Source organism: Erpetoichthys calabaricus, chromosome 4, assembly GCF_900747795.2.
Source record: "Erpetoichthys calabaricus chromosome 4, fErpCal1.3, whole genome shotgun sequence".
Classification (NCBI taxonomy): Eukaryota; Metazoa; Chordata; class Cladistia; order Polypteriformes; family Polypteridae; genus Erpetoichthys; species Erpetoichthys calabaricus.
Genome location: NC_041397.2, coordinates 8,049,073 through 8,065,541, shown reverse-complemented (window position 1 = coordinate 8,065,541; position 16,469 = coordinate 8,049,073).

Below are 16,469 nucleotides of genomic sequence, written 5' to 3'. Positions count from 1 at the left end.
ATCTATCTTACTAAACCACAGTTAATATATGCATGGCGGACGCACTGAGGTGCATGCACACTGCGGCCTTGGCACCCGCACCAGAGTCCAGAGTCAAACGCAGCGGCTTCCCAGAGTCAGTAGGTGGCACCCAAATAACACAACGTGCTGCGCCGTGGCGCCCGCCCCACAGTCAAACGCAGCGGCTTCGCAAAATGTGGCGGCTTCCCAGAGTCAGTAGGTGGCGCCCAAATAACACAACGTGCTGTGCTGTGGCGCCCGCCCCAGAGTCAAACGCAGCGGCTTCCCAGAGTCAGTAGGTGGCGCCCAAATAACACAACGTGCTGCGCTGTGGCAACCGCCCCACAGTCAAACGCAGCGGCTTCCCAGAGTCAGTAGGTGGTGCCCAAATAGCACAACGTGCTGTGCCGTGGCGCCCGCCCCAGAGTCAAATGCAGCGGCTTCCCAGAGTCAGTAGGTGGCGCCCAAATAACACAACATGCTGCGCCGTGGCGCCCGCCCCACAGTCAAACGCAGTGGCTTCCCAGAGTCAGTAGGTGGCGCCCAAATAACACAACGTGCTGCACCGTGGCGCCCGCCCCACAGTCAAATACAGCGGCTTCCCAAAACGCGGCGGCTTCCCAGAGTCAGTAGGTGGCGCCCAAATAACACAACGTGCTGTGCCGTGGCGCCCGCCCCAGAGTCAAACGCAGCGGCTTCCCAGAGTCAGTAGGTGGTGCCCAAATAGCACAACGTGCTGTGCCGTGGCGCCCGCCCCAGAGTCAAATGCAGCGGCTTCCCAGAGTCAGTAGGTGGCGCCCAAATAACACAACATGCTGCGCCGTGGCGCCCGCCCCACAGCCAAACGCAGTGGCTTCCCAGAGTCAGTAGGTGGCGCCCAAATAACACAACGTGCTGCACCGTGGCGCCCGCCCCACAGTCAAATACAGCGGCTTCCCAAAACGCGGCGGCTTCCCAGAGTCAGTAGTTGGCGCCCAGACAACACAACCTGTACAAGTCATGGATACAAACAATGAACGAAGGCGCCCACACAAAGAAACCACTTTAGTTCAAATAGGGTTATTGAATTAAATGAAAACTTTACCATGCCTACGACCTGTGAACTACACTTGAGGTAAAGCGTGCACGCCAGGTTGTACAGCCGCCCGGACGCGACCGCCCTCACCACCGCATATACACTCATATTTCATCACGCAGTGGCTTCCCACCAAGGCACATATTGTGCCGTGGCGCATACCCCAAAGTCAAACGCAGCGGCTTCCCAGAGTCAGTAGGTGGCGCCCAAACAACACAACCTGTACACTACACTTGCTCTAATCCACTGTGCCAGTAATATAGATCCCATAACGGACACAGACTCAAACCCAGCAGCTTCCCCGACTCAGTGGCTGGCACACGAACACCACAACCTGTAAACTAAACTTGCTGTGCTCCACTCTGCTAGCAATCGGTGTCAGCAAAGGCAACAGACTCACGTCTTCACAAAATGAAACCGCTTTAGTACAGATATGCTTACTGAATTAAATGACATTTCCCCAGACGCACCCACCCTCCATGATACGTCATCCTTCCAAATATCAGACGGAACAGAAACTGATTGCCATTCTTGGATTTCCGATTCGCTAGCGAATCGCGGCCTTACTTGCACTAGACTATCATGCACCTATTAGGCCAGACCATTCCAAACACTTACTTTAATGCACTGCAGTATACTGAGTCAAACTATGAAATACCTTTACCATACTATAATCTTCTAGATTTACTTTACTCTACTTTTGACAGTTTCTACTTCTACGGGTTCATACACAAGATTTTACACTGTAATAGAACTGGCATCCAGCAAATAGCAAGAACAAAGTGAAGCTATCTTGGTGTGGCGTGTCTTCTGTCTGATTTGTTAATCACAGCTTGTGTTCCAAAGAAATTCTATTAGTTAAGAGGCAAACAAGATTTGGGATTAATCATCTCGAGTAACAGAAACATGATAGACCTGTCGGAAGTTCCATCTTGTTTTTTCAGAGCCATCGGCAGAGTAAAACCCGGAGGTTTCATGCTGGTTTCAGCTTAACAATGTATGGCAGATGAAAGAAAGGAACAAAAAAAAAAATTCAACTCCTCAGCCTGTCTGGTAAAGGAAGCCGAGTGGAGGCTCCAGTTCTTTGCTAAAAGCGCTCTGAACTTGAACACCTTGGGGTCGCTTTCTTTTTGTGACATCCCGTTGTCTTACACTACGAACTCAAAAGGCATGTCACTCATGTGTGCAATGGCCCAGAATCCCATGTGGGCCTGTGGTAACATTCCCAGTTAGTGACCCAGTAAGCCAGGGATTATAAATGATGTGTCTTCACAGGAATGTGACAGTTGTTCCCCTCCAAATCACCATTTGCCATAACTGCTCTTTTGACTTTATTTTCCTTTTTAGAACATTCAAACAATTTGGATGAAAATTGGCCATCTGGCCCAAAACAACTCACCAGTCCTATTTGTCTGATTTCTCCAAATTAACCTCAAGTCAAGTACAGAGGGTCCCTTAAGCCCCCATGTGTGTCTGTACGGAGTGGATGAAGCTCCTGTAGCATTACCTGTGAAGTGTGGTGCCGGTCGGAGAGACTGTGATAAAGCGTGTCAGGGGTCCATGGAGAGGTGAGATTTCGAGAATAGTGGAGCAGCTTAGACCCCATGAGTGTAGGTATGCCATCTCTAATTGAGGCTGCGGAGATCATTTGGTGCAATTACACTCACCAGTTATAAAAAAAAAAGTCCTGAGTAGTAAAGGAAAAAAGGGGAGAGACCAAAAAGAATAGAAACCAGGAAAAGAGAAGATCACAAAGGTGTGGAGGGAGATGAATGCCAGCGCATTGTGGAGGAAAGGAGACGAGGCAATTAGGATGGCCCATAGGAAGTGAGAGGACCGGCTCTCCAGAGGTGGGGGGGTCACATGGGCCTCAGGAGCAGAAGTGTCCCATTACTTTGACAGTCATCCTTTATAAACCAAAGGGGAGCAGGGCCTGCTGGGTCCCTCCATGATGACACTGCTATCGTGGGCTGCATCAGGAGTGAGCAGGAGGAGGAGTATAGGGACCTCATCTATGACTTTGTTAAATGGTGCGACTCAAACTACCTACACCTGAACACCAGCAAAACCAAGAAGCTGGTGGTGGATTTTAGGAGGACCAGACCCCTCATGGACCCCGTGATCATCAGAGGTGACTGTGTGCAGATGGTGCAGACCTATAAATGCCTGGGAGTGCAGCTGGATGATAAATTAGACTGGACTGCCAATACTGATACTCTGTGCAAGACAGGACAGAGACGGTTATACTTCCTTAGAAGGCTGGCATCCTTTAACATCTGCAATAAGATGCTGCAGATGTTCTATCAGACGGTTGTGGTGAGCGCACTCTTCTACACAGTGGTGAGCTGGGGAGGCAGCATAAAGAAGAGGGACGCCTCATGCCTGGACAAACTGGTGAGGAAGGCAGGCTCTATTGTAGGCACGGAGCTGGACAGTTTAACATCCGTGGCAGAGCGACGGGCGCTGAGCAGACTCCTGTCAATCATGGAGAATCCACTGCATCCACTGAACAGGATCATCTCCAGAGAGAGGAGCAGCTTCAGCGACAGACTGCTGTCACCGTCCTGCTATCCTGACAGACTGAGGAGATCGTTCCTCCACCACACTATGCGACTCTTCAATTCCACCCGGGGGGTAAACGTTAACATTATATAAAGTTATTGTCTTTCTGTATACCTGCATTGTTATCACTCTTTAATTTAATATTGTTCTTATCAGTATCATCTATCTATTATATATTGCCTTTCATTCCTATCTATCTATCTATCTATCTATCTATCTATCTATCTATCTATCTATCTATCTATCTATCTATCTATCTATCTATCTATCTATCTATCTATCTATCTATCATATAGTGCCTTTCTATCTATCTATCTATCTATCTATCTATCTATCTATCTATCTATCTATCTATCTATCTATCTATCTATCTATCTATCTATCTATCTATCATATAGTGCCTATCTATCTATCTATCTATCTATCTATCTATCTATCTATCTATCTATCTATCTATCTATCTATCTATCTATCTATCTATCTATCATACACACACAGGGGTCGCCAACTCCAGTCCTGGAGGACCACCGTAGCTGCAGGTTTTCATTCTAACCCTAATTGTCTTGCTAATTAACTTCGTGTGATCCATCCATCCATCCATCCATCCATCCATCCATCCATCCATCCATCCATCCATCCATCCATCCTCTTCCGCTTATCCGATGTCGGGTCGCGGGGGCAGCAGCTTGAGCAGAGATGCCCAGATTTCCCTCTCCCACTAATTAACTTTGTGTGAACTAATTGTAATTGATTTGCTTATTAAAGATTTCTTCATTTCTTTCCTTAAATGGCACTTAAACAGAAATGACACGTGAAGTGAGGGAGCCAACAGAAGACCAGCTAAGTCAGGGCCTCAAACTCCAACCAATTTCTCTCCAACCAGGTACTTAATGAGGTGCCAGGGTCTTGTTCAGAAAGAGGACATCACTTGTGACGACCTTCCCCTCGCCCAAACACTAACCTTAAGGTCAATAAAATAGGTCCCTGATGTTAAGTCACTATTTTAGGGCTAAAATGATAACAGAAACGTGAACCCTACTTATATAGTGTGATGGATGGCCGGGGCCCATGCCTGGCCGGGATGCCCTTTCACCACATCTGCCAGGGGGACAAGGGTGGGAAGCCCAGTATCACCCCCTGGATTCTAGATGGCAGCCCCCCTGGGTTGCAATGGTGCCTCGGACTCCCCCAGGGCTTCATGGGAGTTGGAGTTCTGTTCAGCTCTGTGGGGTTCCGCAGGCGCCGCCCGTGGGTGCTTCAACAGGAGTGACTGGCCACTTTGGGACACTGGTTTCGTCTTACCTGTAAGTGCAGCCAGATGTTGGCAATCAAGCACCTGGAGCACTTCTGGGTGCCTGATAAAAGAGAGCCAGCAACCAGCACTCAGTGGCCACAGTCGGGAGGAGGAGGAGTGGTGGTGGAAGAGAGAAAATGAGTGTTAGTGTGGTGCTCACTGTACTTGGGACTGTGTTGTGGCTGGAGGGATTACGGGGAAGACGTGCCCTCCAGCTGAAGAAAAATAAAAGTTTCTTTGTTTTTATACATGCCTCCGGGTCCAGTCCGTGTTGGGTTGCGAGCAATATAGTGCCTTTTTCTTACAATATCTATCCATCCATTATCCAACCTGCTATATCCCAACTACACGGTCACGGGGGTCTGCTGGAACCAATCTCAGCCAGCACAGGGCGCAAGGCAGGAACAAACCTCTGGGCAGGCCACACATGCTAGGGACAATTTTAGAATCACCATTGCATCTAACTGGCATGTCTTTGGACTGTGGGAGGAAACCCACGCAGACACGGGGAAAACATGCAAACTCCACACAGGGAGGACCCGGGAAGCGAACCCAGGTCTCCTTACTGCGAGACAGCAGTGCCACCACTGCGCCACTGTGCCGCCCTTCCATAATATATAAAAACTTTTTACACTCCTTTCCTTTCAAAGATCCCAGAGTGCAAACATCTCAGAAAAGGAGTGGAAGGCAGCCATGCATAGAATTCACTTGAGCTCCATATGTGCAAAGCATACAGTCAGTCAGTCATTGTCCAACCCGCTATATCCTAACACAGGGTCACGGGAGTCTGCTGGAGCCAATCCCAGCCAGCACAGGGCGCAAGGCAGGAACAAAACCCAGGCAGGGCACCAGCCCACCTCAGGGCACACACACTCACACCAAGCACAATTGATGATCTCCAATGCACTTAACTGGCATGTCATTGGACTGTGGGAGGAAACCCACTCAGACACGGGGAGAACATGCAAACTCCACGCAGAGACGCGAACCCAGATCTCCTCACTGCGAGGCAGCAGCGCTACCACTGCACCACCATGCCGCCCCGAATGCAGTTGTTTATGACTGAAATAAGCAATTAAGGGTGGGAAACCTTAACAAGAGAGACCTTTCCCATTGGGATTAATAAAGTATCTATCTATCTATCTATCTATCTATCTATCTATCTATCACTACAATGTCACTTGAGCAATAAGGGCTTCATCAGCAATAATTGACTTCTCATTAAGAAACAGGGTTGGCACAAAAACCTGCAGCCACTGCGGCTCTCCAGGACCGACTTTGCCCACCCCTGCACTAGAAGGTGGGTGACCACATTCACAGGCGTCTTGGCTCTGCTGAACCTCCCAAACTGATGAGCAGAGGAGATGGGAGTGAGGCATTCTGGGAATCAAGAAGCAAGATGAGAAATGCAGCCGATTCCAACTTTGTTTTATTCTTGATTTTTAACTTGTTCACCGGATTTCTTTAATTTTAATCTCAAGTAATTCACCATTTTTTATGTTTTATTTAACTATTTGTAGAATTGCACTGCACTTTATTGGGCACAGATTGGTTGTTAATATAAATACTACACTCTTTTGCACCAGCCTTGTTGTTTGTGTCCTCACTGCCCCAGCCCAGTCTCGGTTATGACTATCGATCTCCCGAGAGAAAGACGATGCCAGGCTGTGGGTAATCGGGGCATCACAGAGGCAATCAGTCAGTCTTTTCGGGGTGTCTAGCTGTAAGCCATTTAATAAATGATCGAAAATCAACCCACAGGGGGTACATAAACAAAAGGAAAGGTCCATTCTTGTGATATTCAATATTCTGCTCCTCTATCGACTGTCATATACTTGCTGAACGCGGAGACGGCAATGACAGTTGAATTTTGGTCACATCTCTTCTCACACGGGTTCGGGGTCAGAAGGCCCGGGCCGGAAGTCACATCCTGAAAGTAAAGAGGAGTCCGTTAAGGAATACTTGTCCTTGCTCATGGGTTTAATTTAAGAGCCAGGCAGCAGGTCCTGCAGCTTACGTGTGTGAAATGCCCCGTCTTTCTAACTGCTCATACTCCTGATAGAAGTGAATTACCATATACAGGTGCTGGTCATAAAATTAGAATATCATGATAAAGTTGATTTATTTCAGTAATTCCATTCAAAAAGTGAAACTTGTATATTAGATTCATTCATTACACACAGACTGATGCATTTCAAATGTTTATTTCTTTTAATGTTTATGATTATAACTAACAACTAATGAAAGTCCCAAATTCAGTATCTAGAATATTGTGAAAAGGTTCAATATTGAAGACACCTGGTGCCACACTCTAATCAGCTAATTAACTCAAAAGCCTTTAAATGGTCTCTCAGTCGAGTTCTGTAGGCTACACAATCATGGGGAAGACTGCTGACTTGACAGTTGTCCAAAAGACGACCATTGACACCTTGCACAAGGAGAGCAAGACACAAAAGGTCATCGCTAAAGAGGCTGGCTGTTCACAGAGCTCTGTGTCCAAGCACATTAATAGAGAGGCGAAGGGAAGGACAAGATGTGGTAGAAAAAAGTGGACAAGCAATATGGATAACCGCACCCTGGAGAGGATTGTGAAACAAAACCCATTCAAAAATGTGGGGGAGATTCACAAAGAGTGGACTGCAGCAGGAGTCAGGGTTTCAAGAACCACCACACACAGACGTATGCAAGACATGGGTTTCAGCTGTCGCCTTCCTTGTGTCAAGCCACTCTTGAACAAGAGACAGCGTCAGAAGCGTCTCGCCTTTGGACTGCTGCTGAGTGGTCCAAAGTTATGTTCTCTGATGAAAGTAAATTTTGCATTTCCTTTGGAAATCAAGGTCCCAGAGTCTGGAGGAAGAGAGAAGAGGCACAGAATCCACATTGCGTGAGGTCCAGTGTAAAGTTTCCACAGTCAGTGATGGTTTGGGGTGCCATGTCATCTGCTGGTGTTGGTCCATTGTGTTTTCTGAGGTCCAAGGTCAACGCAGCCGTCTACCAGGAAGTTTTAGAGCACTTCATGCTTCCTGCTGCTGACGAACTTTATGGAGATGCAGATTTAATTTTCCAACAGGACCTGGCACCTGCACACAGTGCCAAAGCTACCAGTACCTGGTTTAAGGACCATGGTATCCCTGTTCTTGATTGGCCAGCAAACTCGCCTGACCTTAACCCCATAGAAAATCTATGGGGTATTGTGAAGAGGAAGATGTAATACACCAGACCCAACAATTCAGAAGAGCTGAAGGCCACTATCAGAGCAACATGGGCTCTCATAACACCTGAGCAGTGCCACAGACTGATCGACTCCATGCCACGCCGCATTGCTGCAGTAATCCAGGCCAGAGGAGCTCCAACTAAATATTGAGTGCTGTACATGCTCATACTTTTCATGTTCATACCTTTCAGTTGGCCAACATTTCTAAAAATCCTTTTTTTGCATTGGTCTTAATTGATATTCTAATTTTCCGAGATACTGAATTTGGGACTTTCATTAGTTGTCAGTTGTAATCATCAACATTAAAAGAAATAAACATTTGAAACACATCAGTCTGTGTGTAATGAATGAATCTAATATAGAAGTTTCACTTTTTGAATGGAATTACTGAAATAAATCAACTTTGTCATGATATTCTAATGTTATGACCAGCACTTGTATACTCGTGTTTAAGTTCTCCTGTGTATAAGTCGGGGCTTGATTTTACTGTATAATTTCTGGTATTTTTTAATGTCGGGCATATAAGTCATATGTGGAACAATTACGCTGTTGGTCCAAGAGATTACGACATGCTAACACCCACCTGAGAGAGGAACCGCAGAGCACACGGCCTTTATCTTCTATGTATTGTGCCTACGTGACCACACGGTGATACTCAAACTATTCTGAAGAGACGTTTGCACTGTTGTGTGTTTTTTGTATCCCGCACCCTCATACACCTTTATCGTAATAGCATCCCTTATCTACGATGGAGCGTTTGATCAGAAGAAAATATGAAGCTGGTTTTAAATTAAAAGTCGTTGAAGTGCCGAAAGACATTGGTAACTGCGCTGCTGCAGCAAAATTTGATGTGTCTGACAAAGTGATGCGAGATTGGAGGAGGCAAGAAGATGTCAAGAAATAAAAAAAAATGAAGTGTTGCATTTTTGAACGGGCGTTTAAGTCGGGGTCTGATTGTGATGATCGATTTTTTGGGTTTCAAAAGCTGACTTATATGCGAGTATATATAATTCTTTCTTCGTGATATACAATACAATACAATACAATTTATTTTTGTATGGCCAAGAATGACACAAGGGGGGCTGCAGTGGACCTGCCTCTTGAAAGCCCCCCAGCCTTGACTCTCTAAACCGTAGTATGGAAAAAATGGAAGAAACCTCAGGAAAGGCCGTTCAGAGAGAGAGAGACCCCTTTCCATGTAGGTTGGGCGTGCAGTGGGTGTCAAAAATTTGGGGGTCAATACAACACAATACACAGAACAGGACACAAGTAATCATCAATACAGTATAAAAATAAAAATATTACAAGTACGGGGCAGAATTTAACAGTAGATGATATCACATAAGAGGATTTGGATTTGTTCAGGATACCTCGGCCATCAAGCTGCCTCCTCCTATTGGCCATTCCACAGCTGAGACAGCCAATCTGATGAAAGGACCCCTCTACCCGACGATTCCTGTGATCGTCCATCAGAGATGACTTTACCTTAGGCAGACAGAACAACTTGGCAGGTGGGCATTGGGCACCGGGTGCCACATTTGTGTACCGAGAAGAGAAACAGAATAGGTGAGGGTTAGTAAAAAATTCTAACTCTCATCTTACTTATGTTTTAGTGCTAATGACTAACAATTGAGATGCAGTCTGTACAGTTAATCAGCAGCTCTAGTCAGGGTGTGCTACACTGAAGTGGCGAGTCTTTTAAAGCTGAGACTGAAGGGGCAGGCAGACCACTCCACAGTTTAGGGGCCCCCTGTAACTAGATCTAGATGGCCAATCTGTCATGGCCATCTCAAAAATACAATACAATAGTACAAAAGTTTAATACAACAAATACAGAGCAAAGTGCAAGAAGAGATGATATCACATATGAGGATTTAGATTTGCCTCGCAGTTAGGAGACCCGGGTTCGCTTCCCGGGTCCTCCCTGCGTGGAGTTTGTATGTTCTCCCCGTGTCTGCGTGGGTTTCCTCCGGGCGCTCCGGTTTCCTCCCACAGTCCAAAGACATGCAGGTTAGGTGGATTGGTGATTCTAAATTGGCCCTAGTGTGTACTTGGTGTGTGGGTGTGTTTGTGTGTGTCCTGCGGTGGGTTGGCACCCTGCCCAGGATTGGTTCCCTGCCTTGTGCCCTGTGTTGGCTGGGATTGGCTCCAGCAGACCCCCGTGACCCTGTGTTCGGATTCAGCGGGTTGGAAAATGGATGGATGGATGGATGGATTTAGATTTGTTCAGAGTCCTTGGAGACCTCGGCCAACAAGCGGAGTCAGTGCTGGCCCAGCCAATCAGATGAAAGGACCCTCCTACCGGATGATTCCAGTGCTCCCTTATCAGAGATGGGCAGGCAGAACAACTTGGCGGTAGAGCAGTAGCGCCAAGTGCCACATTTGAGTACTGAGAAGAGAAACAGAATAGGTGAGGGTGAGTAACAAATTCTAACTCTCATCTTACTTCTGTTTTAGTGCTAATGACTGACAACAGAGATGCAGTCTGTACAGTTAATCAGCAGCTCTAGTCAGGGTGTGCTAAACTGAAGTGGTGAGTCTTTTAAAGCTGAGACCAAAGGGGCATCTCTTATAGTAGCATGCAGATATGAGGACCTCCAGCCAAGAAAGTCACCCCATTCCAGTGTCAGCCTCACCAAGTGCCACATTTGAGTATTGAGAAGAGAAACAGAACAGGTAAGGGTTAGTAACAAATTCTTTTCTTTTTTTTTTAAACATATTTTAATTTTATTGATTTTTTTAAAATCAAATAACACTCCATACACATAACTTGAGTTTTATAAAAAAAAAAAAAAAAGAAAAAGGTTTGAAACAAATCAACCCCACCCCTGAGAAAGAGAGCTAGGCCAGCAGTGTAAAACTTTAGTAACAAATTCTAACTGTCATGTTACTTATGTTTTAGTGCTAATGACTGACAACAGAGAGGCAGTGTAGTACACTGAGTGTACACAGTTAATCAGCAGCTCTAGTCAGGGTGTGCTAAACTGAAGTGGTGAGTCTTTTAAAGCTGAGACTGAAGGGGCACCTCTTATAGTAGCAGGCAGACCACTCCACAGTTTAGTGGGCCCCCTGTAACTAGATCTAGATGGCCAATCTGTCATGGCCATCTCAGAAATACAATACAATAGTATAATACTGGCGGCACGGTGGCGCAGTGGGTAGCGCTGCTGCCTCGCAGTTGGGAGATCTGGGGACCTGGGTTCGATTCCTGGGTCCTCCCTGCGTGGAGTTTGCATGTTCTCCCCGTGTCTGCGTGGGTTTCCTCCGGGCGCTCCGGTTTCCTCCCACAGTCCAAAGACATGCAGGTTAGGTGGATTGGTGATTCTAAATTGGCCCTAGTGTGTGCTTGGTGTGTGGGTGTGTTTGTGTGTGTCTGGCGGTGGGTTGGCACCCTGCCCTGGATTGGTTCCTGCCTTGTGCCCTGTGTTGGCTGGGATTGGCTCCAGCAGACCCCCGTGACCCTGTGTTCGGATTCAGCGGGTTGGGAAATGGATGGATGGATGGATAGTATAATACTACAAGTACAGAGCAAAATGCAAGAAGAGATGATATCACATATGAGGATTCAGATTTGTTCAGAGTTCTGGAGACCTCAATCCAACAAGTGAAGTCAGTGTTGGCCCAGCCGATCAGATGAAAGAACCCTCCTAGCCGATGATTCCAGTGCTCTCTTATCAGAGATGGGCAGGCAGAACAACTTGGCAGGTGGGCAGCAGGCACCAAGTGCCACATTTGAGTACCGAGAAGAGAAACAGAATAGTTGAGGGTTAGTAACAAATTCTAACTATTATGTTACTTCTGTTTTAGTGCTAATGACTAACAACAGAGATGCAGTCTGCACAGTTAATCAGCAGCTCTAGTCAGGGTGTACTAAACTGAAGTTGTGAGTCTTCAGCCGGGAGTTGAAAGCTGAGACTGAAGGGGCATCTCTTATAGTAGCAGGCAGACCATTCCACAGTTTAGTGGGCCCCCTATAACTAGATCTAGATGGCCAATCTGTCATGGCCATCTCAGAAATACAATACAATAGTACAATAGTATAATACTACAAGTACAGAGCAAAATGCAAGAAGAGATGATATCACATATGAAGAATCAGATTTGTTCAGAGTTCTGGAGACCTCAATCCAACAAGTGAAGTCAGTGTTGGCACGGCCAATCAGATGAAAGAGCCCTCCTAGCCGATGATTCCAGTGCTACCTTATCAGAGATGGACAGGCAGAACAACTTGACAGGTGGGCAGTAGGCACCAAGTGGCAAATTTGAGTACTGAGAAGAGAAACAGAATAGTTGAGGGTTAATAACAAATTCTAACTGTCATGTTACTTCTGTTTTAGTGCTAATGACTAACAACAGAGATGCAGTCTGTACAGTTAATCAGCAGCTCTAGTCAGGGTGTACTAAACTGAAGTTGTGAGTCTTCAGCCGGGAGTTGAAAGCTGAGACCGTAGGGGCATCTCTTATAGTAGCAGGCAGACCATTGCACAGTTTAGGGGCCCCCTGTAACTAGATCTAGATGGCCAATCTGTCATGGCCATCTCAGAAATACAATACAATAGTACAATAGTATAATACTACAAGTACAGAGCAAAATGCAAGAAGAGATGATATCACATATGAAGATTCAGATTTGTTCAGAGTTCTGGAGACCTCAATCCAACAAGTGAAGTCAGTGTTGGCACGGCCAATCAGATGAAAGAGCCCTCCTAGCCGATGATTCCAGTGCTACCTTGGCAGCCAATCAGATGAAAGAGCCCTCCTAGCCTATGATTCCAGTGCTCTCTTATCAGAGATGGACAGGCAGAACAACTTGACAGGTGGGCAGTGGGCACCAAGTGGCACATTTGAGTACTGAGAAGAGAAACAGAATAGGTGAGGGTGAGTAACAAATTCTGACTATCATGTTACTTCTGTTTTAGTGCTAATGACTGACAACAGAGATGCAGTCTTCACAGTTAATCAGCAGCTCTAGTCAGGGTGTACTAAACTGAAGTGGTGAGTCTTTTAAAGCTGAGACCAAAGGGGCATCTCTTATAGTAGCAGGCAGATATGAGGACCTCCAGCCAAGAAAGTCACCCCATTCCAGTGTCAGCCTCACTCCATTTGGCTGTCATTATCCTCTGCTCACCGTACTTCAGATAACTTATTTAGTAGTAGCCATTGTCAGCCACCTATAACCTGTTTGAGGTGGAGAAGCCACCCGAGTCTGGTTTTAAAATGTCTGCCACCTGGTGGCTCTGGACTTCACTGGGCTTTTGCCTAAATACTTGCGTTTTTACAATGACAAAGCCACCAATCTCACAAATCTTCTCTTGGACATGAGGTACCTTCTATGTTTTTAACTCCTATGACTGTGGGTGACACACAAGGAGATTCAACACACGATGTGAAGTTTAACCTTAAACTTAGAAAGCCAAACAGAACAATCCTAAATCACGACATGTCGCTTTAGTCATGCAGTCATTATAAAAAGCCGCTCTACCTGCAGGTTTTCAGTAATAAACGTCAAGTTAAAGAAAGTAGGACAGCAGGTAAAACAACAAGGGACAGGAAAGCGGAGTGCACATAAATAAAGGATGGCGGTGGCTGATGCTCTCCACCGAGACGAGCCCGTGTCAATGCGTTCCGCTCACCTGCTGGCTTTTCTTTCATTCAGTACGCGGCTCACGACACATGGATGCTCATTCCCAATCCACAGAGCTCCCAAGATCAACTCCACGTTCCTGATGAGCTTGCCCCCAGGCTTCTTCCTGTAAGTCTTTAGAAGTCGCATGCAGCCATGGGATTTGAAGGAAAACAAAGCACTTGACATTGCCAATTCTTTTTCCGTACGCAATGCTGGGACCACCAAAAGGGAGTTGAGTGGTCTGATAAACACACAGTTGACTCTGCAGATTTAAATGTGGGATATTCTAGTGTGTAATAAAAGACTTGGACAAACAAATGAAGGTTTGGGGCGGCCGCCCGTATACTTTCCCTGGCGGCAAAAGGGCTTAAGTTAGAGTGGTTGTGCAAAGTAGAACTGTCAGTAGGGACGATGGCGAGTTCATAAGGCGACTCAAGGGCAAGTGATGTCATCCGAGCGGGACAGGAAGTGACATCCTCGGGGCCAGGACAGGCAGAATTTCCCATATCTGGTCTGTTGAGAGAAAAGAGAGAGAGAGAGAGAGATTCAGTGCCACCCACCACCACCCTGGCCTGGCATGGAATCGGCATTTTCTGGTCACTTTGGTTGACTCCCAAACGCATGTGTGTGACATTAGTCATCCATCCATCTAAATTCTGTAACTGTCATCTCCTGGTGACGGTCACAAGTAGATGGAGCCTCAGTGTTAAGTGAAGTGATGCCCACTCACACTCTCAATCCCTAAGGTTCATTCAGAGCCTTCAGTCACTGAGGGGCATTCCTAGCATGGCATCATCCAGTGCTTTTTGATAAATATAAAGAATTGCACGTCTATCAGTCTGTCTGTGCCATTTATGTCTTTTATATATCTGTACCCCCTTCATATCTTTATTTATCTAATACATAGCACCTTTCACATTATAGTGCCTATTAATATCATCTTCAGTATGTATCTGTCTGACTATTTAATACCTGGCACCTTTCAAATATATTTTATAGTGCCTTTCATATCGTCAGCATCTTCAAAAATTATTCACCCCTTGGAAGTTTTCACATTTTATTGTTACAATATATAACACTGAATCACAGTTTATTTAACGCTGCTCAACAGAAAAGACAAAGTGAAATCGAATCTTTGCAAAGACATCTGAATTAATTAGAAATGAGACACGACGTACTTGGTCTCAAATGTATTCACTCCTTCAAGTCCTCACTTAGCAAATGGCAGCCTTCGGTTTTTCTATGCTCACAGGTCCCTCTCTATTAGCTTTGCACATCTAAGCACTGTCATTTTACCCCCTTCTTCTTCTTCTTCTTCTTCTTCTTCTTCTTCTTCATCATCTTTCTTCTTCTTCCTGCTCCAGCTCTATCAGGAGTCATGTTGATCCTGAGTGAGCAGCCATTGGGCTAAGACCTGCACTCTTACTCAGCTAGTCCAGGACATCGACATTGCTGTGTTGAAGCCATTCCCGTGTAACCTTTGGCTCGTTGCCTTGCTGCTGATCAGATCTCCCAAGGTTCAGGTATCTTGCAGACCTAATCAGGTGTTATCTTCATTTTGCTGCATTTATTTTGACCCTCACCAGCTTTCCAGGACCTGCTGCAGAAGAGCTTCCCCACATTCTGATGCTGCCACCCCCAGGCTTCATGGCGGGGATGGTGTATTTGTGATCATATGCAGTGTTCAAGTATGGTGTTTAGTCCGATGGCTTCAAAAGTTCAATTTTGGTCTCATCAGACCACTGAACCTTCATCCAGCTGACCGCAGAGTCTCCCACGTCCCTTCTGCTGAGATGTCATGGGCGTTCTTTCTCTTTGCAACTTCCCCACAAAGCTGTGACTGGTGAAGCTCCTGTGCTGTCTGCCCAGTCTCTCCAGTCTGAGCCACTGTAGATTGTGACTCTTTCAGATTTCTCAGATGTCTCTTTGTGGCCTTCCTCCCTTGTTGTCTGTCTTCTGTTTTTGTGGATTGAGTGCTCCAGCAGATTTACAGTGGTGTTGTAAAGGTTTTATGTTCTTCATGATAGATTTAATTGGATATTCAGGGACATTTCTCTGTCTTCATCCCCTGATTTGTGCTTTTGATAGAATGGCTGGAAATGTTCTGCTGTTTTCATTGTTTGGGTTAGACCACCATACTGATTTGTCAGAAGCTGGCTCCTCCACATTCGGGTGTATTTAGACAACAAGGGGGTGGATACTTGTGGGGTCAGTTATTTTGTATTTGATACTTCTCAATAATTTAGACCACTCTGCACAGATCTTTTGTCAAAAAGATGTCAAAAAGCATAAATAAAATCTGATGTGATTAAATATTATAATACAGTTAAAACATGAGAAAGGGGTGAATACTTTTTATAGGCTATCTATCTATCTATCTATCTATCTATCTATCTATCTATCTATCTATCTATCTATCTATCTATCTATCTATCTATCTATCTATCTATCTATCTATCTATCTATTATATAGTGCCTTTCACTTCTATCTATCTATCTATCTATCTATCTATCTATCTATCTATCTATCTATCTATCTATCTATCTATCTATCTATCTATCTATCTATCTATCTATCTATCTATCTATCTATCTATCTATCTATCTATATCATCGGCCTATATAGAAAGATATGAAAGGCACGAGAGATAGATAGATAGATAGATAGATAGATAGATAGATAGATAGATAGATAGAT